The following is an 18813-nucleotide window of genomic DNA, read 5'->3' on the forward strand; positions in this document are numbered from 1 at the left end:
CATGGGAGGACCCATGAGTGTAGTGAGTAAGAATCTGGACTCTGGAGTCAAGACAGAAATGAGTTCAAGTCCTGAAGTAAATGAATAAATTTATAAGCAAATGGACTAAGATTAAAACCTAATCTTAGCCCATGCAAGTTTCAATTTCCTTTCTCTGTCAAATTCCTGTTCATCACTGAAGGAGGCACTGTGTACAAAATACCAGGAGCAAGAGAAATAAACGGTGGCCTAGGTAATTCACAGATGCCTTTTGTACCTCTTTATGAATGTGAGCCACCCCTGTATTTCTTCTCCAGCTGGAGCATGAGCATGCTTGGTCCACACAGCTCCACTGGGCCTTCCCACTGTTTTATGAGACAGATGCCAAGACCCATCAGAGTAGCAGCCCCTCACTGTCATCATCACTGATGAATGACAAGAAGCCTGGAAAAGAAAGAGCTGTGGAAAAGTCACTCTCTCCCTCAAACTCATCAAGCAGGGACACAGATCCTCCTTGTTTCAGTAGTTAGACTCTGACATACCTTGAATGTCCTTCACATCTGTTGTCTTTGCAAACACTGGGACTGACATAAATAATAATCCTGAAACAAAGATTGATTGAGTGCTTGCTAAATGTCAGACTTTTTGCTTAATCCTTTATCTGAATCCTTCCACAACATAAGGAGGTGTAGTAGTAGTAGTATCCCCATTATACAGATAAAGAAACTGAGGTTTCAAGAGAATATATGACTGTCTCAGGTACCCCAGCTAGAAATTGGAGGAGTTCAGATGTCGATCAAAGTCATCTAACCCCAGAGCTTGTGCTGGGTTGTCACTCTTTAGGTTGTCTCTTGTCTCTGCCAGACTGTGAACTTTTTGGGAAGAGAGACAGCTCTTATTCACCTTTAGTCCCCATCCATCCCCAGTGCCAGCTCAGTCAGGGATTATTAAGATGAAATTTTCAAATCCTTTCTGTGTAGGTGATGCCCTAATCTGTATCTCAAGTTGCAAGGTAAAATGCACCTGCACATTCTCCTCAGCCTTTTGCTCACACAGTCTCCCTCTAGTCTCACAGCCCACCCAGGAATGGAGAGTATTGTCACATCTTTACAGAGGAAGAAACATTCTGCTAGTCCTTCATAGCAGGTAGTAGAGTTAGGATATAAACTCAGGGCCCTTAACTTCATATTTGGACATTTTCCTTCTTTTGTATCTTTAAACTTTTAATATATTTGGAAATTTTGTGGACTCAGGCAAGGATATTTGACAAATTCTCTTTTATTATTTTTTTAAAAGTTCCCCTTAATTGTGAGGCAAAAGTTATTTTAATCTCTAATACAGGCACCGATGCTCTATTGATTTTTTTTTTAAAGCAAGGTAACAAAAACCCATGTCCCTCTTTTTGTGAAAAATCGTTAGTACTAGGTGTTGTGGTCTGCAAGATGCTAAATAAGGATTCTAGCTAAAATGCTTTGCACAATCATTTCAATGCAAAATCAATGGTATACATAAAAATTTATGATAAAATGAATTAAGAACAAAACAATTCCTTACCTTTTAGTGAACACACACACATAAGAAACATTAACATAAAATGTTAACTTTTGGTTCATCCACTGGAGTTTGAGATGTCATTAGTGGCTTTATAAATGAGAAAAACACCAAGAGCCTTATCAGAATATAATTATGGCCATACCTAAACAGGCAAGGGGGTGTAAAAGGGCCTAAATGCTTAGGAAAGTAGAGGTCTGACACAGGATCTAGAAGTCCCAGAAGCTCTGGACGTCCAGGTAAGACTCCTATACCTTTGGTTACTTTCTGGACATCTTCAGTGGATCATGTGAACAAGACTGTGAGCTGGACTTGTCTAGGTTTGGCTACAAGGCATGCTGGGTCACCAGCATGGTAGGTAGGAGAGGTGAGTGAGTAAGTTTGGTGGCCAGCATTTTGAATAACATTCTTTGAGAGGTTTTACTGGTAAAGCTCAAGATCAAGGGTCTTGGGGCCATGGCTGCCGGTGTAGCATGGCCTGGCTGGCTAGGCTATGCCTCTTTAGTCTGTGATTGAAGCCCAGCCAGGTTCTTTTATAGCTTTTAGGACTTGTTTTACAATTATTTATATTTTTGTCTTATCTCATTGTGAGTTCCTTGAGGAGCCTGTCTCTGACCAGTTCCTTATGTTAACTGTCCTCGTTGTATACACTCCAGAGTAGGCACTCTAGAAATATCTGTTGAGTGAATTAAAGGATAGTTTAAAGAACACTCATAAGGAGATCAGGTACAGAAATGATAATAGTGACAATAATTCCTGCCATTTATTGAGCACCTTCTATATGCCAGGTACATTGTTCACATTTCTGCTTTTTTTCTTTTAGGTCAATAACCTTATGGTAAATGTTCACTGGGGCTGACTATATGGCAGGCCTTGTGCTGGCTCAGGAGTTCTCAGGGAGGAAAGGGACCCAGTTTTTTTCCTTGAGGAACTCACAGAAAAGATAAAGTACAATTACCATATGGTGAGCTCAGTGCTGCAAGAGCTGTGGGAGTTCCTGTAGAGTGACCTAATAACCTTGGGGGAAAAGGGGCATGGTAGAGCTAAGGCTTAAAGATGAAATATAAATTTGCCAGATGAAGACACTGGGGTTGGGGTGGAGGGAACAGGTCAATCTCAATAGAAGGAACTATAAAAGCAGAGGTGAGAAAATGCTCAGCTGTGTGATGAGTTTACAGAATATTAATTAAGCAAACACATTAGACACCTGCTGTATGCTATGCACTGGGGACACAGTTATGAGCAAAACCTCATGAAGCTTATAATCTAAGGCAGGGGGTACCATAAATAATATTAAAAAACATATAAACATTTATCTACAAATTATATTAAGTGCTATGAAGGAAAACAATAAGACACTAAAAGAATAGAACATAATTTGGATTTGGTCTTTGTGAGAAAGGGATATTTAAGCAGAGACCTAATGGAGTAGCCAAGAAGAAAGTAGGATGAAGTGTGTGCCAGATGGGGAATGCTATGTGTGTCTAAAGGCCCTGAGGCAGGGAAGAGCTTGGCATGTTTAAGGGGCTGTAAGGCCAACAAGGAGACAGGTGGAGACAAATCACGGAAGTTCCAGTAGGTGACATTTTTGGGAATTCTATTCTATTCTAGGTTCAAGGAAAAGCAATTGAAAGGTTTCAGCAGGGGAGAGGCATGATATTTTTTCCTTCATTTTATAATGAAAATTTTGAAACATACAGTGAAGTTAAAGGAATTTTAAAGTGAGCTCCTGTGTACTCATCACGTAATACCATTTTCATTTTATTGGATCCAAAGATTTGATTTATTTTAAAATCCACTGGCTTCTTTGTAGAAGAGTGTTAGAGAGGAAGAAGAGGGAGAAGTGGGAGCTTTAGTTGTAGTCCCATCATTTATTGCCATTGTAGGTCAAGAAAGCTCAGGCATGGAGGTCTGGAAGGCTGCATGGGTATGGCAGGGACCAGACCACAGTGGGTTTTGCGTATTGTGCTAGAATACAGGTGGTTCCTGATTTACAATGGTTCAATTTAGGATTTTTCAACTTAATCCTGCAAAGGCAATACACATTCAGTAGCTAAACATAGCCCCCTCGTAAGTCAAGGAGCATCTATAAATGTAGGCTATGGGGAGGTAGTGAAGGGTTTCAGTCGAGAGTACTGTAGTCCCTCCTCATCAGCAGCTTTGCTTTCCACAGTTTCAGTTACCGGCAGTCAACTGAGGTCTGAAAATATTACATACAATAAGATATTTTGAGAGAGAAAGAGAGAGAGAGAGTGACCACATTCACATAACTTTTATTATATTATTTTAGTTGTTCTATTTTGTTATTAGTTATGGTTAATCTCTTACTGTGCCTGGTTTATAAATTAAACTTTATCATAGGTATGTATGTATAGGGAAAAAACATAGTGTATATAGGGCCTTGTACTATGTCAGTTTCAGGCATCCACTGGGGGTGTTGGAATGTATCTCCAGGATGGAGCAGGGAGTTCTACTGTAGTGTGATCAAGTTTGCATATTCCTGGAGGCAATAGTGTATGGGGAAAGGTCTGACAGGGTTTACAGCTAGGGCCAGGAGGCAAGTGTGGAGCCATAAGTCCTCTGCAGGAGGGAAGATAAGCTGTGCAGTGTAGGGCCAGGAGGAATGGGAATAAAGAGGGAGGAGTGAATTTGGCGATCATTTAGGGGTACAATGCCTGACCCATAATAGTTGCTTGATAAGTGTTTATTGAGTGAATTAAAGTACAGTCAACAGGATTCAACGAGTCCTGGTGACAAAAGATGAGGAGATGAGTTGTAACCTGTACAGGTCATTTAACCTCTCTGGGACTCAGTTCCTCTTCATCTGTGAGATGGAAAAAGTGAGAGCTATTCTAATATTAGTGAAGGTTCTCCAGAGAAACAGAATTGATAGGTTTAATGAGATGTGTGTGTGTGTGTGTGTGTGTGTGTCTGTGTGTGTAGAGGGGGAGAGAGTTACAAGGAATTGGCTCACACAATTATGGAAGTTGACAAATCCCAAAATCTGCAGTCAGCAAGATGGAGACCCAGGAGAGCTGATGGTATAGTTTCATTCCAAATGCTGGCAGGCTTCAGGTCCACAAAAAGCCAATGTTTAAGTTCAAGTTCGAAGGCAAGAAAGAATTGATGTCCCAGCTTAAGGCAGCCAGGCAGGAGGAGTTCCGTCTTACTCAAGGGGTTGGGAGGTGGTCAGCCTTTTTTGAAACCCACTCAGATTAGGAAGGACAATCTACTTTACTCAGTCTACCCTGAGTCAAATGTTAATCTCATTTAAAACACCTCACAGACACACCCAGAATAATGTTGTACCAAATATCTGGTAATTCTGTGGCCCAGTCAAGTTGACATATAAAAATTAACCATCACACTTCCTCTGCTTGCTGTGAAGTGCTGTGTGAGTTATAAAATACTGTACAAATGAAAGGGGGTGTCACCATTGATTCAAAGGGAAAAGGTTATTCTTTCATGATAATATAACTTCTATCCAGTGCTTCCCATGTGCCAGTTACTGTCCTGTTTTCCTTGCCTTATTTAATTTTCATAATAATGTTATCCCTTCCTCCTTTTACCCCTTGGAAGGATCCATGTCTATAATTGTTACTGCACACAGATGGCCTGCATTATGGCATGGTGAAGAGGAGCACAGGAACTGGAGCCATCCTGCCGTGGTTTGAATCCCAGCTGTGTCACTAGCTACATGACCTTAGGGGCAAGTTACTAACTTCTCTCTGCCTCAGTTTCCTCTTCTGTGAAAAGGGATAATAATTGTGAAGTGTTTAGAACAGAGCCTGGCATTTAGTATATAAATATATACTGTATATAGTGTGTGTATGTATTTGTGTATATATGTGTATATGTTGCAGCAATTGTAGGTGGTGGTGGCAATGATTACACAGAGAGCAAACTCACCTGCTTTCGGGAACCAGTCGGGTAACATCAGTGTGTGACGCAGCCAACAGTAAGTCAGTAAGGAGAGGTGGAGTGAGTGGAAAACTAGGAAGTGTCCTCTTAACTTAAAGCCATTGAAGTCCAAGAATTTCCAAAACACAGCTTGGGCCACATAAAACCCTATCATTTTTTGACCCCTTGACTACCATATGCCAAGCTGTGTAATGCATGTTTCACAAGTAGTTCCCTTGTGTTAGTGGGATGGTCCAATTTATAGATGTCAAAGTCAAAGCTCATGTACCAAGTAGTACATACCGGGGGAACTGGAACTGAACAAACGGAACAGAGGCCGGACTCCAAAGCCAATAGTGCTCTTTTGACGGCACCATACAGACTCAAGACTCCTGGGTGAATGGAACTGGAGCAGTCAGTCCATGCTACTGTCCATCATCACTGACCCCTTCGTGGATGTGCTCTCTTGCTGATCTGTGGTAGAAACAGGACAAGTGAAAGAGGAAAGGTGCCTGTGTTCCTTGCAGTCTCCCTGGAATGTCTTCTGGGTCTCTCCTATGCAAATTGCCCATCCTGTTGACATCACTCTCCCTTCTCCATTCCCGTGCCTATCATATGTGCCTCTGTTGGCAGCCACACAGGTTACATCTGTGTTTGTGTTTCTCACTCCAGTGTGAGCTCAAAGAGTTAGAGTCATATTGATTTTTCCATCTCCTGCTGCTCTAGCACACTGGCATCCATTGCGTAACATCTGCTGGGTCTGAGTTCTAGCCTTTGTCCGTCTCTCATCAAGTGGTGAAAGCCAGGCTATTAATTTACCAACTAAGATGTTCAGTTTCTCCATTTTTATTTATTTATTTTTTTAGAAACAGGTCTTACTATATTGCCCAGGCTGGCCTTAAACTCCTGAGACTCAAGTAATCCTACCACCTTAGCCTCTTGAGTAGTTGGGACTACAGGTGCACACCACCACGCCCAGCTCTCCATCTTTAAAATTGGGATGATAATTGTCACAGGTTGGATTCCCCAGGAAGTAGATTCTGGGATGTGGACTAGCATGCAGGAGGTTTATTAGGGAGTGTTCTTGGGCTCTTCACCAGGGGAAGGAAAGGGAAGAGAAGAGAAAGAAGCAGCATCAGGCAAAAGGAGAAGTGGGGCTACAGTGTAGTCTCAGTGAAGGCCTCAACCCACCCCATGAGGAACTCTGAAACTGCGATAGTCTTTCAAAATAGCCTGAGTCAGGATGAGGGTGCCAGGTGTGTATACCTTGTGTTGACCAATCACTGATGTGGGTTCAACAAGAAGTGGACGTGACCTTGTGGGAGGCAGCTCTCAGTCAAGGCTACTCCAAAGAGAGTTGACAGTTAAGGGGCCTAATTCCTTCACTTTTGGAGAAGGACCTGGGAGGCATATCACAGCCCTCACTGAAGTAATAACTTCACAGTACTGTTGGAAAGCTGATACAATTGAAAGCATACTGTAAACTGAGAAACAAATGTAAGATTTTAATTGTTATTTATATTAATAGTAATATTACTGGGGCTCAGTAAATTTTTCTTTGACTAAGTCAAATCTATGTTTTTAGAGCAGCTTCTCAGTAAAAACCATATACCCTTGTTTTTATTCCTCTCACTTCCCCAAAGACACCCTTTCCCCTCTCTCTTTTGTGATTAATCTCGTCTTAAAAGTGCTTATGCCATCTTATTTTAAAACCTCTAGGGTTGGTTTGATTTGATTTCCTTTCCACTGAAATGACTGTTCTGAACTCTGACCTTAATCTGGGATGGTTGGAGCAGCTGGAAGCACTTTCTTGACTGTCTATCTTCACACTTTGTATTCCGTGTAGGCTCAGAGAAATTCTAAGCACAGTTTTTAAACATTGCTAACATGAACAATTCCCATCAGTGAGGTTAATTACATTTAGTAAATGAGTGCTGACCCTAGCATTCCCAACTTGGTACTGACCCTGGGTAGGCTGTAGGGCTCACACATCAGAATACCTTAGCAAAAGCTGTCAACAGGAAAGATGAATGTTCCAAAGATCAGGAATATTGAGCAACTGTGAGTCAATTCCAGGGACTAGCTACTTACAGAAAAGAACTGGGTATGGGAGTTCAAAGGTGTAATATGCTGTTGATTTCACACACACATATACACACTCACGCTGACATACCCACTGATGTAAGCAGGCAGATATTCTGTGAATTCCATCATCATATGATTTCTCTCATATATGTACGTGTATATATTTCTAACTCACAAATCTCATTTTGCCACTTCCCTACTAAAATATCTTCTCTCGCTCCCTAACATCTCCATCAATTTAATGTCTTAGCAAAGCTCTTTTTAGTTCCCTAAATATGCCAGGAGTTTTACGCTGCTGTGTCTTTGTGCATGCCATTTCCTTTCCCCAGAAAGCCTTCTCATTGCTTATGCATCCTACGGGTCTCAATTCAATTGTCACCTCCACCGGGAAGCCTTCCCTGACTTTCCCACAATGACACTTGCTGCTCTGTACTGCCTTTCCTCCCAGACAGTGAGCTGCAGTATGGAGAGAAATTAATTTGTGGACCTGTTGGAGAGGTGAGAGGGTCAGGGTGGAGAGAGAATGGGAGAAGTTATATACAAAGCCTTTGTACTTAAAACGTACATCCTACAGAGTCAATATTCAGTTACATGTATCTCTAAAAGTGTGACTTAATATATCCGATATTTTATTTTGTTCTTGGTTTTTAAAAGAACCAAAAGGCATCTTTTGATCCAAGGATTAGAAGAGCTTTTAAGGGTAGGCTTTCTGACAAAAGTAAAACTTTCCCCTGACTGCCCTCTTGTGGAGGTGCTAAAAGAGCCCAAAGATGGTTAATATTAGTATATAAAATCATCATAAACCTTGTTGTGGAGGTTGAGAGAGCAGTTTTCTGGATTGTCCATTGTCCTGGTTAGTCAAGCTGCCATGTGCAGATAATGACAGACTTTTAAAGAATTTGAGTATGGCAAGACATGACCCAAACTGAATTCAGTTTGTCTCTGGTAATCAGATGGTTCTTCAAGAATGTGAAATATCCAGAGTGAAAGTTATGGACAGCACATGGAGAAAGGCCATGTGTGACTAAGAGCAGTCTGTGATAGATGAAGTGCTAGATACACACCAGCTTTCGCTGGCACATCTTCACAATCTGAAGAAAGCAGTATTAAGTGAGAGCACTTTAAGTTCCATTACCTCTAGACCGCTGGCTCTTGCCATGCCTAAGAATCATCTGCTAGACTGTGTTAAAATGCTGATTTCTGAGCCCTTCATCCAGATGCTGATTCAGTCTGTCTGGCCTGGACCCCAGGAATCTGCATGTTAATAGGCACATCAGGGTGATTCTAGTGGGTGTGGCCCTCACACATCTTGCAGTGGGGATGGATTTTATGAAGCTATTTACATACCTGTCTGCAACTAAGACAACTTTCCATAGAAGTCATGATTTCAGCTATTCAAATGCACTATCTTCATGACAACATTCTTTTTAGACCTCATGTTCTGATTTTTGGCTTGAAAAACATGCTTTTCATTTCCATACATGGGATTGCTCGTTAGAATTAGGTATTTAGTTTATCCCTATGGAACAAACTTTCCTTTCTCCTTTCCTCATTCCCTCCCTTTCTTTGTACCTACCTACCTGTCTGCCTGTCTACCTCTGTACCTATGTACCTACCCACCTGTATTTACAAATCAACCTTATATGAGCTGTGCCTTGTGCCGAGTGAACCACCACAGAAGAGCTAGCCTTTCAAAATGGGGATTATCCTGGGATTTTGAGCTTTTTGATGGAGAAAGATGAAAGACATTGGCCAGGAAGTTAGCCTCACCTGGAGAATAATACCAATTGCCATTTCTTGAACATCTACCAGGTGCCGGGCACTCTACAAGGCTTCTTAAGTACATTATTACTAATCCAGCAAAGTTGTTTACAGGTGAGGAAATTGGAAGCGTAAAGAGGTTATGTATCACTTACATCATCCAGACTTGTTGAGGTTCAACTATAACTTGAATCCAGGTGTGTCTGACTTCGAAGCCCCCTCCTCCCTTTCACTGGATGAACATCTCTAACTACCTGCAGGTGGGCACCAATGCGCATCTGCCTTTTCTAGGTCCAGCAGTCAGTTTTGTTGTCATTAGACATAAAATTTTAGGAGAAAACTCCATATTCAAGAAAGTAAGTTAGCAAATCAAGAATTTCTCCAGGGCACTGCTACTAATATCTTCCATGTTTCTGGGAAGTCTGAAAATCAGTTGTATTGAAGTAGAAAGAATACTTTCTGTGATTGTTTAGAGGTTTCTGAAGGTTTTTGTAAGACCAAACTGGGCAGCCATATATCTTAATTTTGTATTTTGTAGAGAACTTGTGGCATTGTTGACACTCCTAAAAGGTCAATAACAACTTGTTTGATATTTCAAGTTAATTGTGAGTCTCTGCATGTTTGCATAGCTGAACCTTTATTGTTAAAGGTCCCTTATAAATGTCACATTGCCCTCAACATTCAGGGATCCCTTGAATGCCTTGTGCACCAATGGAAATGTATTTGTTGCAGTGGAAAGGCATTTGTTTTAACAGTATAGTTCATTTTCTTATAGCCATCAGAACATTTTTGAAAATAAAGTTTGTGTTTTTCTGATTATGAAATACATGTTTGATGTTGAGAATTAGGGAAATATAAAACAGTATAAAGAAGATAAATCATCCATGATCCTCCTACCCAAGAGTAATGGTAGTAATAATTTTAAAAATACTCTTTAAGTAAGGCATGCTTACCATGTGTCAGCCACTGTTGTAAGGTAAGTAACATAATTCTGATTTTATAGATTTGGTAACTAAGGCTTAGAAAGGTTAAATAGCTGTCCTCCTAAGTGGTGAGTAATGAAGCCTGGCTATGACATTCTTTTTTTTTTTCCCCTAGTTCCAAAGCCTGTACTCTTCCATTTAACCACTGTAAATATTCTAGAATGCTTTTTCCAAGTCTTTTGTATACATGATTTTTCATGGCTGAGATCATACTGTGAACACAGTTTTCGACCCTCTCATTTTCTCTTAACGTAATGGCATAAGCGTTCTCCTTATATGATCTGGCTCCACCTCCTTCTCTGACTTCATCTCTTAGTTGTTTCCACCTTGTATGTCACACTCCAGTCACATTGGCCTTCTGTCTGTTCCTGGAACAAGGCAAGAATTTTCTTGCCTCGGGACCTTTGCACTGGCTGTTTCCTCTGCCTCAACCACTCTTGTCTTAGCTCACAAATGGTTAGTTTTCTTCCTCATCCTTTTGGTCCCAGCGTAAATGTACAGGCTTTCCCTGAAAGTCTTATCTTAAGTAGGTCTGTTCTCTTTCTTAGTACCTTCTGGATTTCCTTCATAACACTTGTTACAATTTACCATTAGTTTGTCTTATTTGTCTTTTTATTGTGTCCTTGTGTCACTTCATCTTTATAGGTCTAGGCCTAATAGGGCCTATACATGATGCTGCACTAAAGGTTTTTTTATGCAAAACACTTTATCATTATGATAAAGAGGTTTAAATTGGATCAAAGTTAGCAGCATTTTTAAGGCTCTTGACTCATATTACTGCAAAAATTTCATCCCAGCATCCCAAAGGGGTTACAACTGTGAGTACTGTGTAAGGGTGCCAGTCTCAAGACACCCTTGCCAGTGTCATCAATTTTAAGTCTTAGCTATTTTGATAGGTGATTCCAACCGTATTTGTGCACTGTGGGTGCTCAGTAAATTTCATTTGGTAAGGGGATGATATAAAAGTGACATTTGGCCACGGTTCTGAGAATACCCAAGTCCTTTCCTGGACCTCTTTTCCTATGATGTTACACAGAGAATATAAATACAGAGAACACTAGCAAGCAGAGGTGCACAAAATGGCCTCATCTTCAGTCCTCATAATCTTTGAAGGACCCTCTGAAGAATTCCTTTTGCCAGGCCTAGAAGTGGCCATTGCTTGAAATTGGGTTGCCCCTCACTCCTTTCTCTCTATGTCTATATTATCCAAATGGTAAGAAAAGACTTATTCAGAGCAAAGAAAGAATATTTGCCTTGTCATTGCTGATGTAGACCTGTCCAAATACCATTTCAATATTATATCCTTGACAGATGAGGTACCATTTTTATTCAGATATCAAGTTAACACTTTAAAAATTGATAATATTTAATGCATAGCATGGTAAAAACTTAACTTTCTGAGACTGTGGCCCAAAAATAAAAAGCTCTTGACTATATTTACAGCTGCAAGCCTCCTTAGGCAGACAATGAAGGGGGAGATAGGTGCTGAGACTCCCCCTTTTCAGCATTATTTTAATGTACATGTTTTTAAACTAGTTGTGAGGGTGGATGTTTGCCCACGTTTGTTAACTAGTTGTAAGTCCTGTTTTGGATAACTTTTTGTGTATTTCATCTGAGTATATAGTGTCTTTTGTAATACATTTATGTGAGTGCTTTAAATAGTACAAGCAGTAATCCTTTTTTATATCTTCGATAAATATTTTTCCAGCTTGTCTTCCTTATAATTTTTATTGTTTTAGACTTACTGAAGTTTTAAATTTACACGTAGGCAATACTATCAATATTTTTTCTTGTTATTTGCTTTTAAGCTTAGAAAAGTCCAAGATCGGATAAATGGTTACTTATATTTTTTTCCTAGTTATTTTATAGTTTAATAAGCATGTCTTGTTTAGATGGTGCTTTCTAATTGTATAAAGGAACATTAAAGTTGTATGAGTTATAAATACATGGTTCTGTAGCATCTTCCCCCAAATTGGTGTGAATTTTTCTAATTTGGCTTTGAAAAAATAGATTCCAAAATGAGGTATGACTAGATAAGCTTTAAAGGTATTTCTTTGTTTAGTTCCTTGGAATCATTCAGCTTTTTTTTTTTTTTTTTTTTTTCATTCTCTCTCTGCTCTCTCCTGGAATAGTACGCGGAGGAACCCTTTAGCATACTAATATAATAAGGATGCTTTTTATGGCTTAAGAGATCTTGGGAATCCTTGGGAAAATGTTCAGTGACTCTCTGCAATGGAATTAATGTTTTTAAGCCAGAAGCATACATTCTATGTAAGGGATATATTTTCAGAGCTCTTCGTGCCATGAGCTCTCCGACCCTTACCTCCTGCAGTCCTGGAAGTGGTGCACTCCCCAGATAATTGGATTGGAGCCAGTGTTCCTTTGTTGTTTGCTTTTCAGAGAGGGGAGGATGTGCATTATATTCTGTAAGGGATGGGGGCTGCTGTAGTGTGAATGCATTGTCTCTGGGACTCTGCAGATCCAAGGCCAGTCCATTCAGGGCCTCTCAAGTCATTCCCTGGCCTCTGCTGTTCTTCAGCTAATGGGAGAGATTCCCATTGTTTCCATCACCTTTTCCAAGGGGAGAATACCAGTACCAAGGAAGAGAGTGGGCTTGGAGAACCAATCAATTATCTTCTGAGCCTAAAACTAAAGAAAATGATCCCGTGATTTAAGTACATTTACTTCGTCATCCATTATTTTCCTTATGAAGACCACTTTGTGGCAAGAATCTTTTCCTAATCACTGTATTGATTTGGATGGCCACAGCAGTCAGCCAGAAATGGAATGCTAAAATTGGTTTATTTTAAATTAATGTGTTTTCTTGTTTAAACCAGCTTGATACAATGAGGAAACAGAGCACAGAAAGGGCTAAGAACTTAGCCAGTGTGAAACAGCTAGTTAGTGCTAGAATACTGATGCTTACTGTTCATGCCTTCCACTCTAGTACTTTCTGCCATCTCTTTTCACAATCTCCAGAGAAGTATTTTACAACTTTGGTTATAAACAACAGACTATATCTCCTAGATCGCATTTTTAAAAAAAATCTTAGCTAAAACAATCCATTGAGGATAAATAGATTTTAATTTTTGTAAATTTCGCCTTAGTGAAGTGACTTAAAATGTAACCACCTGAAGTGGACACGGAACTTTCTACATGAAAAGTTGCTGTGGACTAAATTGTGCCCTCAAAATTCATATGTTGAAGCTGTAACTCCTAATGTAACTGTATGGAGAGAGGGCTTTTAAGGGATAATTAAGGTTAAATGAGGTCATAAGGATGGGGTCCTAATCTGGTAGGCCTGGTGACCTTGTAAGAAGAGGAAGAGAGATCTTTCTTTCTGTCTACCTTGTGAGGACTCAGCAAGAAGGCAGACGTCTGCGTGCAAGGAAGAGCCCCCACTAGAACCCAACCCCTGATCTCAAATTTCTCGCCTTCACAGCTGCAGGAAAATAAATTTTTGTTGCTTAAGCCACCCAGTCTGTTATTTTGTTATGGTGGCCCAACTAATATAAAAGCTTTATTGTCTTATTAAATTCTGGTTTCTAGACCCAGTAAACATGCAAATTACAAGATCATTGAAGCTGATCTATGTTTTAAAAAAATTATTCTGATAGTTCCTTTGAGGCTCTGTATACCTTTGGTGCGATTGAGTAGTGAGTGCTTCAGAGCACTTGCTTTAATTGTAAGAAATTGCTTATTGTTGACTGGAAACATCTTGACTCACAGATGGAATTGGTGGATGGAAGCATTGCACTGGAGTGAAGGATGTATGAGCATCGTGATGTCAGTGTGGCTAGCGGTCTTTGCTGGGTTGGGAACTCACTTCCGAGCTCCTGAAATCACTTAAATATAGGCACATGCATATAATACCTGAACAACATCCCTGTGCTGATTTCATCTTTCTTACCATGCTGAGTTATTTATTAACTTTTGTCTAAAACATCTGAATCATAGAATCCTTTTAGGAAGTCCTCCAGCTCATCCCTTCTCTCTGTAGACCAACTCTTCCCCAAATGTCCCTAACAAAACTCTGAGCTTCTCATCTTCCTCACTGAAGAGTCGATGCCCTTGAACTGATGGATTCAGCTGATGTCAAAATTGGAAACAAATATTTAACTTGGACAAAGTAAGAGATCTAAAAATGTGCAGCCTCAAGCCTCATAAAGTTCTTAAAATAAAAGAAAGCCAACTGCTGGCCTGCAGGTCTTAGCAGAATAGTAATGCTACTTCCATAACATTAACTACCAAATCCCTTCCATCCCCAAGGACAGACAGGCTCCTCTGATTACTGAGGGCACCACAAACCAGAAAACAAGAAAGGGCACCCATCCACATAGCCAGCCAGCACCTCTCACGCCCTCCCACAGACCCAGTTCTCCAAACGCTAGCAGCAGAATAATCCGTTAAACTTTGGTGAGTGGCAGTGAGGTTTCAGATCCATTCAAATGACTATATGTGGTTCTACTTAAGGTTATCAGTTATTCTGTGCAGCAGGCTGAGTGCAGGCATAGCCCCATTTCACAGCTGTTGATGCAGACCCAAAGCAAGGCTTTCCGTCTCCACAGCAAAGGAATGGAGCAGCTCTGTGACTACAAGCCACCCTGAAAGTGAGCAAGCTCCTCAAGCGTTATCTGCCACACTTCCAGGCACTGGGATAAAGAGGAGAACCAGACATGGTCTCTGGTCCTGCGGAGTTCTCAGTGCACAAAACGAAAGACCCATAACTGATCAGTACAGTGCGAAAAGTGATGGGAGCAGAGAGAAGAGGACCTAATACAGATTCTTAAAAACTGACTAAATTAAATTAAAGAGATAAGGCATTTCCAACTTGGAAAGTTTTCCTTTTTTTTTTTTGGCAGAGTACAGGGAACTTTATTGATGGTACACGACAAGGTGGGGCTCCCTAGGCCCCTCCCATTCTTCAGGGGCTCTGGCATGGAAACTGTGTCTTGAGGAGGGGAGATTCTCAGTGAGATGGGGACTGAGTAGGCAGGGACACCCCAGCAGCTGAGGCCTCTCTCTTCCTCTGCGCTCTGGCTGGGGCTGGTGGTCCAGGGCTCTTACTCCTTGGTGGCCATGTGGGCCATGAGGTCCACTACCCTGTTGCTGTAGCCAAATTCATTGTCGTGCCAGGCAATGAGCTTTACAAAGTGGTCGTTGAGGGCGATGCCAGCCCCAGCATCAAAGGTGGAAGAGTGAGTGTCACTGTTGAAGTCAGAGGAGACAACCTGGTGCTCAGTGTAGCCCAGGATGCCCTTGAGGGGGCCATCCGCCGCCTGCTTCACCACCTTCTTGATGTCGCCATACTTGGCCGGCTTCTCCAGATGGCAGGTCAGGTCCACCACCGACATGTTGGCAGTGGGGACGCAGAAGGCCATGCCAGTGAGCTTCCGGAAAGTCTTCCTTTTAGATTCCACTATGATCTCCTTAGCTTCTAATGTGATTTAAAAAAAAAACTTTGATATGTTTTAAAAACTTTGGTTTAATTTCAATATTCTCTTAAGTATTGGGTTTTTAATATATATGAGGTTTTAAAAACATCTTTCTTACCCTTTCTGTTTTTAGAATGAGCTTGAAGGGAGGGTGTATTTTCTCAGTAGATTCCATCAGGGGTGGGAAGGATAGGGCCAGGTACAGGGAGAACACAGCTGGTTGCTAGGGCTACCTGCAGAAGAACAGCCTGATGGGGAAATTCAATGCCTAAGGGGTTCAGATGTTTGTTTTCAGAGTCATTTAAAAGCCTAACATTTGGGGTCCTAGCACATAAAGCCAGGAATTTTCAGGTTGGTGTTTGGACATCAGAGAGGCAGGTGGAAGTTGTGAGAAGGTCTGTTCACAGAGGACAGTTGGAAGGTTCTGGTGCTGAAATCAGTGGGGAATGGCAAAGGCTAAACAGGCTCCGTCAAAGGTTATGTACATCAACCTGATTCTCTTGTTTCCTCCTGTTTAAAAAGTTGGTGATTGTATCTATCTCATAGGGTTGTCATAAGGGATAAACGAAACTCTCATGCATGAGAAGACTGGTCTTTGAAAAAATGTGACCTTCCCCACCTCTCCTTCCTTCCCGTACTCCTTTCCCCCGCCTTCCCACACGACTCTTTTTCACTTTTCAGGAGACAGTAGTATATAGACAGAGCTATTCTAATATGTTCTATACAATGTGTGCCACTAGACTCCTAAGAAAGATGATGATATGGTAACTTCTAAGACACTTAGTCTAGTATATTTGAAAAGAATTGTCTGTATTAGTCAGAATAGGCAAATTATTGTAACAAACAACCCTAAACTGGCTTAACGTAGTCAAGGATATCTCTTGCTCATTTCACAGTTCAACATGGATCCAGAGGAGACTGTACTCCACACAGTCATTCAGGGGCCCAGGCCTTTCCCATCTAGAGTCTTTGCTGTCCATCAGAACTTTGGAGTTCCCTCCTGTACCCTCTGCATCTATTTGGTAGGCAAGGAAAGAGAGAGTGAAGACGGAGCATCGTACAGAAGTTGTTTAGGGACCAGGCTTAGAAGTGATGTGCATCACTTCCACCTACATTCCACTGACCAGAACTCAGTCACTCAGTCCCAATGTAGCTTCACTGGGTGGCCAGGCAGAAAAGGAAACAAGATTTGGTGGACACTTGGCAGTCCCTGACCAATGGTCAGAGCTAACTCAAAATGGGGCAAATTATTGGAAAAGTAGTGAATGAGCTCCCTCTCACTGAAGGTATGTAAGCAGAGTTCAGTGACCCCTTGTTTGAAAGTGCTAGTAGGGAAGGGGGAAATATAAGCTAGAAGAATGCAGAGGACCTTTCTATCTCTGAGATTCTCCGAATCCGTAAAGCTGCAAAGACTTGGAGCTGAATTACCCGGCTGAATTTCCGGTGACTTAAACTGAGTTCTTGGAGTAGAAATAGAACGTTGAATTTCATTTCATGAATTGTTCCTCCAGCTTGACGTATTGGAGATTTTTAGCACGCACGCACGCTCACACCTGGCTGCACGCCACCTTCTGCCATTGCAGATACGCTTACAGGAAACTGTAAGTGGATCTGTTTTTGATGCTGGCAGCATCTTACTAAAATGCTTTTGCTGGCATCATGGAACAGGAGCAGAATTCAGCTGGGACCAATAATGAGGCTATTTAGAAGGTTCTCTCCTTCACCCCCTGACAAGGCAGATGTGGTGGGGATTTTTCCATTCCCATTCTGTCGATGGTGGCCGAAATTAGTTCAAGGCCATCAAAAATGTTTAGACCTTGAAAGTTGAAACCCCAAACCCATAAAGGGGACAGATCCTTTTCCTCTCATCTAGCAAGAGAAAGAAAAACTCACCCCAGAGTTTCCCAACACAGAAGTTTGTCATCTATTGTTCTGTAACAGACCTAGAAAAAGCATAGCCATGCGTCAATTTTGAAGGAAAAACAGTATTGGCTTCCATCAAAAATATCTCCAGGTAATATTAAAGTGGCTGATTTTTTTTTCTGAAATCATGTTATATTGAAACAACATTTTCTTCTAAACACTTTCACTTCTATCATCTCATATTAAAATTCCCAGCTGTTGTTGTGTGAGGTAGAGATTTCATGCATTATCCCCATTTAATAGATAAGACTACTTGAGGTCTAGAGAGATTAAGTGGCTTGCTTAAGGTCTGTGAGACATGAATGCAATTAGTACCCAAATCTCTATACTTCCAAACTCTTTCCTTAGGCCACACAATGTTATATCAGCTGATGCTTTTTTTGGTCGCTCGAGCTCATTATAACCGACCCTGTCCATCTGTTGATCCATTCATTCTTCTGTCTGTCCACAAAATCTATACCAGGAATTATGCTTCAGATACAGAGATCAATCAGAGTCTTTGCCTTCAACAAGTTCACAGCTTAGTAGGAAAGATGGACATAGAAATAAATAAATGATGGATACAATAAAGTATATAGAGAGGGTACGATGGGTATATATGTGGGGAAGGGGCAGGATTGGACACACAATGAAAGCATGGTCAGTTCTTCCTTAGAAAGTCAGGCATGGTTTCACAAAAGAGGTGACATTTGAGCTGAATCTTATAGGTATATGGCCATCAGACACACAAGGGGTCAAAGGGCATCCCAGGCACAGCACCACCTTATGCAAAGGCATAGAAGCTTGAGAGAGGGTGTCCTACATTGGGATATTCTGGCATATTTAGGGATGGTTTTGGAGGGTGACGAACCTCAGGGGGCACCCTGGCAGCATTGCCAAGCTAAAAATGAAGGATGATGTTTTGCAATATTTGTGTGGACCCTTGTTCCTGAACTCACAGTGACATTTCAATTCTCTGACTTTAGGGAGCAGTTTTAGTCTGACCCACACAATACAGTCCTTGAGTATGTTCTCTTGTCTTATTCTTTCCATGTTCTTATCAGTAAGTTTGGGGTTCCTAGTTTGATTGTAAATGCTTAAAGACCCTGAACCATGTCATATCCTTGCAGCATTCCCCAGCCCCAGGCTAAGAACAGTACATTGTGGCTACTAAGGGATGGCTTGGTGATTTAAAAATATTCAAAAATCAATCAGTG

At 41.1% G+C, this 18813-nt stretch overlaps 1 protein-coding gene and 1 pseudogene across 2 annotated transcripts in view; one reads left to right on the forward strand and one right to left on the reverse strand.

The window, feature by feature from the left end:
* Positions 1-18813, forward strand: part of ELAVL4 (ELAV like RNA binding protein 4) — a 141992-nt gene that overhangs the window by 22862 nt on the left and 100317 nt on the right. The gene's annotated exons all lie outside the window — the stretch shown is intronic.
* Positions 15123-15624, reverse strand: LOC138389510 (glyceraldehyde-3-phosphate dehydrogenase pseudogene; annotated as a pseudogene).

Source organism: Eulemur rufifrons, chromosome 8, assembly GCF_041146395.1.
Source record: "Eulemur rufifrons isolate Redbay chromosome 8, OSU_ERuf_1, whole genome shotgun sequence".
Taxonomy (NCBI): Eukaryota; Metazoa; Chordata; class Mammalia; order Primates; family Lemuridae; genus Eulemur; species Eulemur rufifrons.